General features: G+C 36.8%; 1 pseudogene; it reads left to right on the forward strand.

Annotated features, from left to right (window-relative positions):
* Nucleotides 1-2,951: 2,951 nt before the first annotated feature.
* Nucleotides 2,952-3,973, forward strand: LOC118547778 (olfactory receptor 13D1-like; annotated as a pseudogene).
* The last annotated feature ends 3,703 nt before the right edge of the window (nt 3,974-7,676 follow it).

Below are 7,676 nucleotides of genomic sequence, written 5' to 3' on the forward strand. Positions count from 1 at the left end.
TTGAGATATGTTCCCTCTACACCTACTTTGTTGAGGGTTTTTGTCATGAATGGATGTTTACTTTGTCAAGTGCTTTTTCTACATCTGCTGAAATGATCATATGGTTTTTATCCTTTCTTGTATTGATGTGATGTATCACATTGATTGTTTTGTGAATATTGAAACACCCTTGCATACTGGGAATAAATTCCACTTGATTGTGGTGAATTATTTTTTTAATGTATTGTTGCATTCAGTTTGCTAGTATATTGTTGAAGATTTTTAAACTACTGACTTTTACAGTCATAAAATATATATGCTTCATGTTTTGAAAATTTGGGGAAATGAAGAAAAATTAAGAATATTAATAATGCTTCCAAATGCATTTCAGAGAAAACTAGTTAACATTTTGCTGTGGCTTTTTTTCAGCCACATATATACAAATTGTAATCATTTATACTGCTATATGCTTCCTATTTTAATGTAACATTATACCATGAGCATCTTCCTTTCCCTTTACTCTTCTCCAAGATTACAATTTTTATTGGTTGTATAACATATGAAGGTATGCCATCTCATGAATATAGAATGACCCATGATCAACACAAACCAGACTTCCAGCAACCTAAAAGAAAAATTGCTGCAACTGTTCAAATCCTGATCAAATTTGAAACATGAAAGGACATGCAATAAAATATCAATAAATAAATATCATTTATTTCTCTTATTATTTCTATTTGGTGGATCATTCAGAAGAAAAAATGTTGAATAATAATAATAGTGCTAATACCAATCTTTGACAACTTTTACAAATACACTCCAGAGTTTCACCATTTTGAATTATGTGGCCCAATGATTTGATAGAGATGATCTTTATTATATTAATTATGTATCATCCCATATCTAGATTTCTAAGAGATTTTACTGAGTATGGTATTTTATCAAATACTTTCTGGCATCTTATTAGATGAACATGTGTTTTGTTTTTTTGCCTAATTGTTTAGTGTATTATATTGATAGATTTTCAAATATTAATTTGGACTTCCACTAATTCATGAAATAAATTATATCACTTTAGTATACAGTTTGGATGTACTTTATTGATGATTCTTAAATATATGCATAAATAATACTGATCATAGTTTTCTTCTATCCTTGACAATTTGGAATAACAGGCTATTTTAGTTTGATAAAATGTTTTTGTAAAATATTCCGTATTTTTTCACATTGAAACATGTCATATAGCACAGACATTGTTTCTTGAAAAAGAAACAATTTTTAACAATTTTAAACAATATTTTCAGCTTGAAATAAGCTTAAAATAACTCTCATAAGCATTCTGCATCCAGCTCCATTTTGAAAACCAAGTTCTCATAATGGGATCTCTATTACCTACGATAGTACATAAAGCAGAGTATGAGCTGTGTAGATGAATAAACAAAGGATTCTATGAGAGACATTAAGTACAGAGTGCTGTGACAGTACTTACAAGGGTCATCCTCCTCACAAGAGGAGGTGAGACTGTTCTCCTAGAAAAGGTGAAGTCTAAGTTAGGAGGGGTCATTCTAGCTTAAGAAAGCAACATGTACAAATGCATAAGAGGGGAGCCTAGGTGGCTCAGCCGGTTAAGCATCTGCCTTCGGCTCAGGTCATAATCTGGGGGTCCTGGGATCGAGGCCCTATCCTGCTTCTCCCTCTTCCTCTACCCCTTCCCCCACTCATGCTATCTCTCACGTGCTCTCTCTCAAATAAATAAATAAAATCTTTAAATTAAAAAATGCATAAAGAGTATAGTATTATGGGGAGACTGAAAGAAATAGCATGGCCTCTGCAGAGCATTTAGGGTGTTAGTGGTGCCTCCAAAATTTCTACAGAAGAATCAAGGGGTAACAATGTGATTGGTGGAGAAGCTAGAGGACTTTTCTTGAAGTTGTGTTGCATAGGAAGCACATTGTTTTACAGGATTATATTTTCCTATTAAAATATTTTTTGTGCAGTTGCTGAAGATCATGAGGAAACAAAACCTCCCTTGACACCACCATAGCAGAAGAAATGGCAAAAGTGAAAGCAAAGGTAACTGAAGAAGTTCAGATAGGCCCACCTGACGGGTTGATTTGGTGTTTCTGGTAAACTTACTGTTTCCGTTTTCTCTTGTTTTGACCTAAATTCTGATAAAAGGCTTCCTTCATCTGGGACCTTTTTTGAACAGAGAGAAAGACATTGCTCTTTCATCTTTGTGTGTATATATGTATTATGTAATATACTATATTACATAGAGTAAATATAATTATATATTATATATATGCCATGTTGGAACCACCCATTGTTGTAGGTGCCTAACAGATTTTATCTAAGTTGATTCTAATGACAACTTAACTAATAATTATTGCTTTTTCCCAGTTTACTATGAGCTAAGACCCTGAAAAAATAAACAGTTTACTAAAGTTATACCCAGGTTAAATGATATGATGCTAGATCTACATAATCTTTTTTTTTAATTTTTTTTATTTTATTCTGTTATGTTAGTCACCATACAATACATCAGTAGTTTTTGATGTAGTGATCCACGTTTCATTGTTTTCGTATAACACCCAGTCTACATAATCTTTTAAATAGAGACCAGCTTCATCAGAACAGCTTTAATTTAAAATTTTCCATTAATAAAGATATCCTTATATATCTACATTTGAAAGCAGTTTGTCCTAAATTTTATTTGGCACTTTCCAGTAGAATTTTTGGAGTATTAATAGCCTTGACTATGTTGCTGTGTAGTCCTCAGATGTTCTGGGTTTCTCCAAAGCCTTACTACCATCCATCATGAATAAAATAAATATCATATCCCTCCTCTTTTGATTCTTAGGAGTGTTTCAAGATGAATCAAATGCAATATTGGAAGTGAAGGTGTACTAAAAATCTACATTATAAATTTAAATTTCCCTGAGTCTTCTCCTTTTCTAAACACTGAAAGTGACATGGAACTTGCGAAGATGGGGAATTACTCACCTGTGACCGAATTCATTCTGGTGGGACTTTCCCAATACCCAGTGCTCCAGTTTTTCCTTTTCATGCTCTGCCTCATCATGTATGTGATAATTCTGCTGGGAAATAGCCTCCTCATTATTATCAGCATACTGGATTCTCACCTCCACACCCCCATGTACTTCTTCCTTGGAAACCTCTCATTCCTGGACATCTGTTATACATCATCGTCCATTCCTCTGATGCTCATCATATTTAGCTCTGAGACAAAATCCATCTCCTTCATTGGCTGTGCTCTGCAGATGGTTGTCTCCCTTGGGTTGGGTTGCACTGAGTGTGTCCTCTTGGCTGTGATGGCCTATGATCGGTATGTGGCCATCTGCAACCCACTGAGGTACCCCATCATCATGAACAGAATGCTTTATGTGCACATGGCTGCATGGTCCTGGATCATAGGCTATCTGACCTCCCTATTGCAAACAGTCATGACAATGATATTGCCATTCTGTGGGAATAATGTCATCGACCATCTTACCTGTGAGTTACTGGCCCTTCTTAAACTCATCTGCTCAGATATCACCATCAATGTGATAATCATGACAATGGCAAATATTGTTATATTGGTGATTCCCCTACTGTTAATTTTCATCTCCTTTTCATCTCCTTTCATCATGATTTATTGAAATCATGAAAGGTGATTTCCCCTACTGTTAATTTTCATCTCCTACGTTTTTATCCTCTCTTCCATCCTGAGAATTAATTCTGCTGAGGGGAGAAAGAAAACTTTTGCTACCTGTTCAGCCCACCTGACTGTGGTTATCTTGTTCTATGGTTCAGCCTTTTTATGTACATGAAGCCCAAGTCAAAGGACACAAACACTTCTGATGAGATCATCGGGCTATTTTATGGAGTGGTAACCCTGATGTTACCCATCATCTACAGTTTGAGGAATAAAGAAGTGAAAGAAGCCATGAAGAAAGTTCTGAGGAGACACCTGCATTTATTGAAATCATGAAAGGCTTTAAGACATGTGATATCATAAATGGGGAAATAGATCTTGTCTCTTTTTTTAAATTCAATTAGCATATAATGTATTATTGGTTTCAGAGGTAGAGGTCAGTGATTCATCAGTCTTATATAATACCCAGTGCTCATTACATCACATGCCCTTAGTGCCCATCATGCAGTTACCCCATCCCTTCTTAACCCTCTCACCTCCAGCAACCCTCAGTTTGTTTCCTATGATTAAGAGTCTCTTATGATTTGTCTCACTCACTGATTTTGTCTTGTTTATATACTTTTTCCTCTCTTCCCCTATGATCCTGTTTCTTAAATTCCGTATGATAATTGTCTTTCTCTGACTGACTTATTTCGCTTAGCATAATGCCCTCTAGTTCCATCCACATAACTGCAAATGGCAAGTTTTCTTTTTTTTTGATGGCTGAATAGTATTCCAATATATATATATATCACATCTTCTTTATCCATTCATCTGTCGATGGACATCAGGGCTCTTTCCATAGTTTTCTATTGTGAACATTGCTGCTATAAACATTGGGGTGCAGTGCCCGTTCGGGTCACTACATTTGTATCTTTGGGGTAAATACCCAGTAGTGCAATTGCTGGGTTGTAGGGTAGCTCTATTTTTAACTTCTTGAGGAACCTCCATACTGTTTTCCAGAGTGGCTGAAACAGCTTGCATTCCCACCAACAGTATAAGAGGGTTCCCCTTTCTCTGCATCCTTGCCAAAATCTGTCGTTTCCTGACTTGTTAATTTTAGCCATTCTGACTGGTGTGAGGTGGTATCTCATTGAGGTTTTGATTTGGATTTCCCTGATGCCAAATGATGTTGAGCATTTTTTCATGTGTCTGTTGGCCATTTGTATGTCTTCTTTGGAGAAATGTCTGTTCATGTCTTCTACCGATTTCTTGATTGAATTATTTGTTCCTTAGGTGTTGAGTTTGTTAAGTTCTTAATAGATTTTGGATACTAGCCCTTTATCTGATATGTCATTTGCAAATATCTTCTCCCATTCTGCTGGCTGTCTTTTGGTTTTGTTGACTATTTCCTTTGCTGTGCAAAAGCTTTTTATCTTGATGAAGTCCCAATAATTCATTTTTGCCTTTGTTTCCCCTGCTTTTGGAGACGTGTCGAGAAAGAAGTTGCTGCGGTCAAGGTCACAGAGGTTGTTGCCTGTATTCTCTAGGATTTTGAAGGATTCCTCACATTTAGGTCTTTCAGCCATTTTGAGTCTATTTTTATGTATAGTGTTAGGAAATGGTCCAGTTTCATTCTTCTGCATGTGGCTGTCCAATTTTCCCAACACCATTTGTTGAAGAGACTGTCTTTTTTCCATTGGATATTCTTTCCTGCTTTGTTGAATTTAGTTGACCAAAGAGCTGAGGGTCCATTTCTGGGTTCTCTATTCTGTTCCGTTAATCTATGTATCTGTTTTTGTCCCAGTACCATACTGTCTTGATGATTACAGCTTTGTAATAGAGCTTGAAGTCTGGCATTGTGATGCCACCAGCTTTGGTTTTGTTTTTTTTTTCAACATTCCTCTGGCTATTTGGGGTCTTTTCTGGTTCCAGACATTCATGATTTTATTTATTTGGGTCCTTTCTCTTTTCTTTTTGGTAAGCCTGGCCAGGGGTTTATCAATCTTATTCTTTCGAGAACCACCTCCTAGGGACACCTCGGTGGCTCAGTTGGTTAAGTGTCTGCCTTTGGCTCAGGTCATGATCTCAGGGTCCTGGGATCAAGTCCCACATTGGGCTCCTTGCTCAGCTGGGAGCCTGCTTCTCCCTCTGCCTGCCACTCCCCCTCCTTGTGCTCTCTCTCCCTCTCTGAGACAAATAAATAAATAAAATCTTTAAAAAAAAAAAAAAGAACCATCTCCTAGTATTGTTGATCTGTTCTGCTGTTCCTTTGGTTTCTATTTCATTGATTTCTGCTCCAATCTTTATTAATTATCTTCTCCTGCTGGGTTTAGGCTTTATCAGCTGTTTTTTCTCCAGCTCCTATAGGTGTAAGGTTAGGTTGTATATTTGAGGCCTTTCTTGTTTCTTGAGGAAGGCTTGTATTTGCTATATACTTCCCTCTTAGAACTGCCTTTGCTGTACCCCAAAGGTTTTGAACAGTTGTGTTTTCATTTTCATTTGTTTCCATGATTTTTTTTCTTTTATTATGTTATGTTAATCACCATACATTACATCATTAGTTTTTGATGTAGTGTTCCATGATTCATTGTTTGCGTATAACACCCAGTGCTCCATTCAATACGTGCCCTCTTTAATACCTATCACCAGGCTAACCCATCCCCCCACCCCCCTCCCCTCTAGAACCCTCAGTTTGTTTCTCAGAGTCCATAGTCTCTCATGGTTCATCTCCCCCTCCGATTATCCCCCCTTCATTTTTCCCTTCCTACTATCTTCTTCTTTTTTTTTTAAACATATAATGTATTATTTGTTTCAGAGGTACAGGTCTGTGATTCAACAGTCGTACACAATTCACAGCGCTCACCATAGCACATATCCTCCCCAATGTCTATCACTCAGCCACCCCATCCCTCTCATCCCCTCCACTCCAGCAACCCTCAGTTTGTTTCCTAAGATTAAGAATTCCTCATATCAGTGAGATCATATGATACTTGTCTTTCTCTGATTTACGTATTTCGCTTAGCATAATACCCTCTAGTTCCATCACATCGTTGCAAATGGCAAGAGTTCAGTTTTTTGAGGGCTGCATAATATTCCATTATGTGTGTGTGTGTATATATATACCACATCTTCTTTATCCACTCATCTGTTGATGGACATCCTGGCTCTTTCCAAAATTTGGCCATTGTGGACATTGTTGCTATAAACACTGGGGTGCACATACCCCTTCAGATCAAAGCTTTTGCACAGCAAAGGAAACAGTCAACAAGACCCATTGATTCTTTAGTAGGATGTTCTTTAGCCTCCATGTATTTTAGTTCCTTTCAAATTTCCTCTTGTGATTGAGTTCAAGTTTCCAAGCATTGTGGTTTGAAAATATGCAGGGAATGATCCTAATCTTTTGGTACTGGTGGAGACCTGATTTGTGACCCAGGATGAGATCTATTCTGGAGAAAGATACATGTGCACTCGAGAAGAACGTGTATTCTGTTGCTTTAGGATGGAATGTTCTGAATATATCTGGGAAGTCCATCTGGTCCAGTGTGTCATTCAAAGTCCTTGTTTCCTTGCTGATCTTCTGCTTAGATGATCTGTCCATTGCAGTGAGTGGGGTGTAAAAGTCCCCTACTATTATTGTATTATTATCAATGTGTTTCTTTAATTTTGTTATTAATTGGTTTATATAATTGGCTGCTTCTATGTTAGGGGCATAAATATTCACAATTGTTAGATCTTCTTGTTGGATAGACACTTTAAGTATGATATAGTGTCCTTCCTCATCTCTTATTACAGTCTTTGGTTTAAAATCTAATTTGTCTGATATAAGGATTGCTACCCCAGCTTTCTTTTGGTGTCTGCTAATATGAAAAATGGTTTTTTACCCCCTCACTTTCAATCTGGAGGTGTCTTTAGGTCTAAAATTAATCTCTTGCAGACAGCATATTGATGGGCCTTGCTTTTTTTATCCAATTTAATACCCTGTGTCTTTTGATTGGGGCATTTAGCCCATTTGCATTTGGAGTAACTATTGAAAGATATGAATTTAGTGCCATTGTAT

The sequence above is a fragment of the Halichoerus grypus genome, chromosome 14, assembly GCF_964656455.1.
Source record: "Halichoerus grypus chromosome 14, mHalGry1.hap1.1, whole genome shotgun sequence".
In the NCBI taxonomy this organism is placed as follows: domain Eukaryota; kingdom Metazoa; phylum Chordata; class Mammalia; order Carnivora; family Phocidae; genus Halichoerus; species Halichoerus grypus.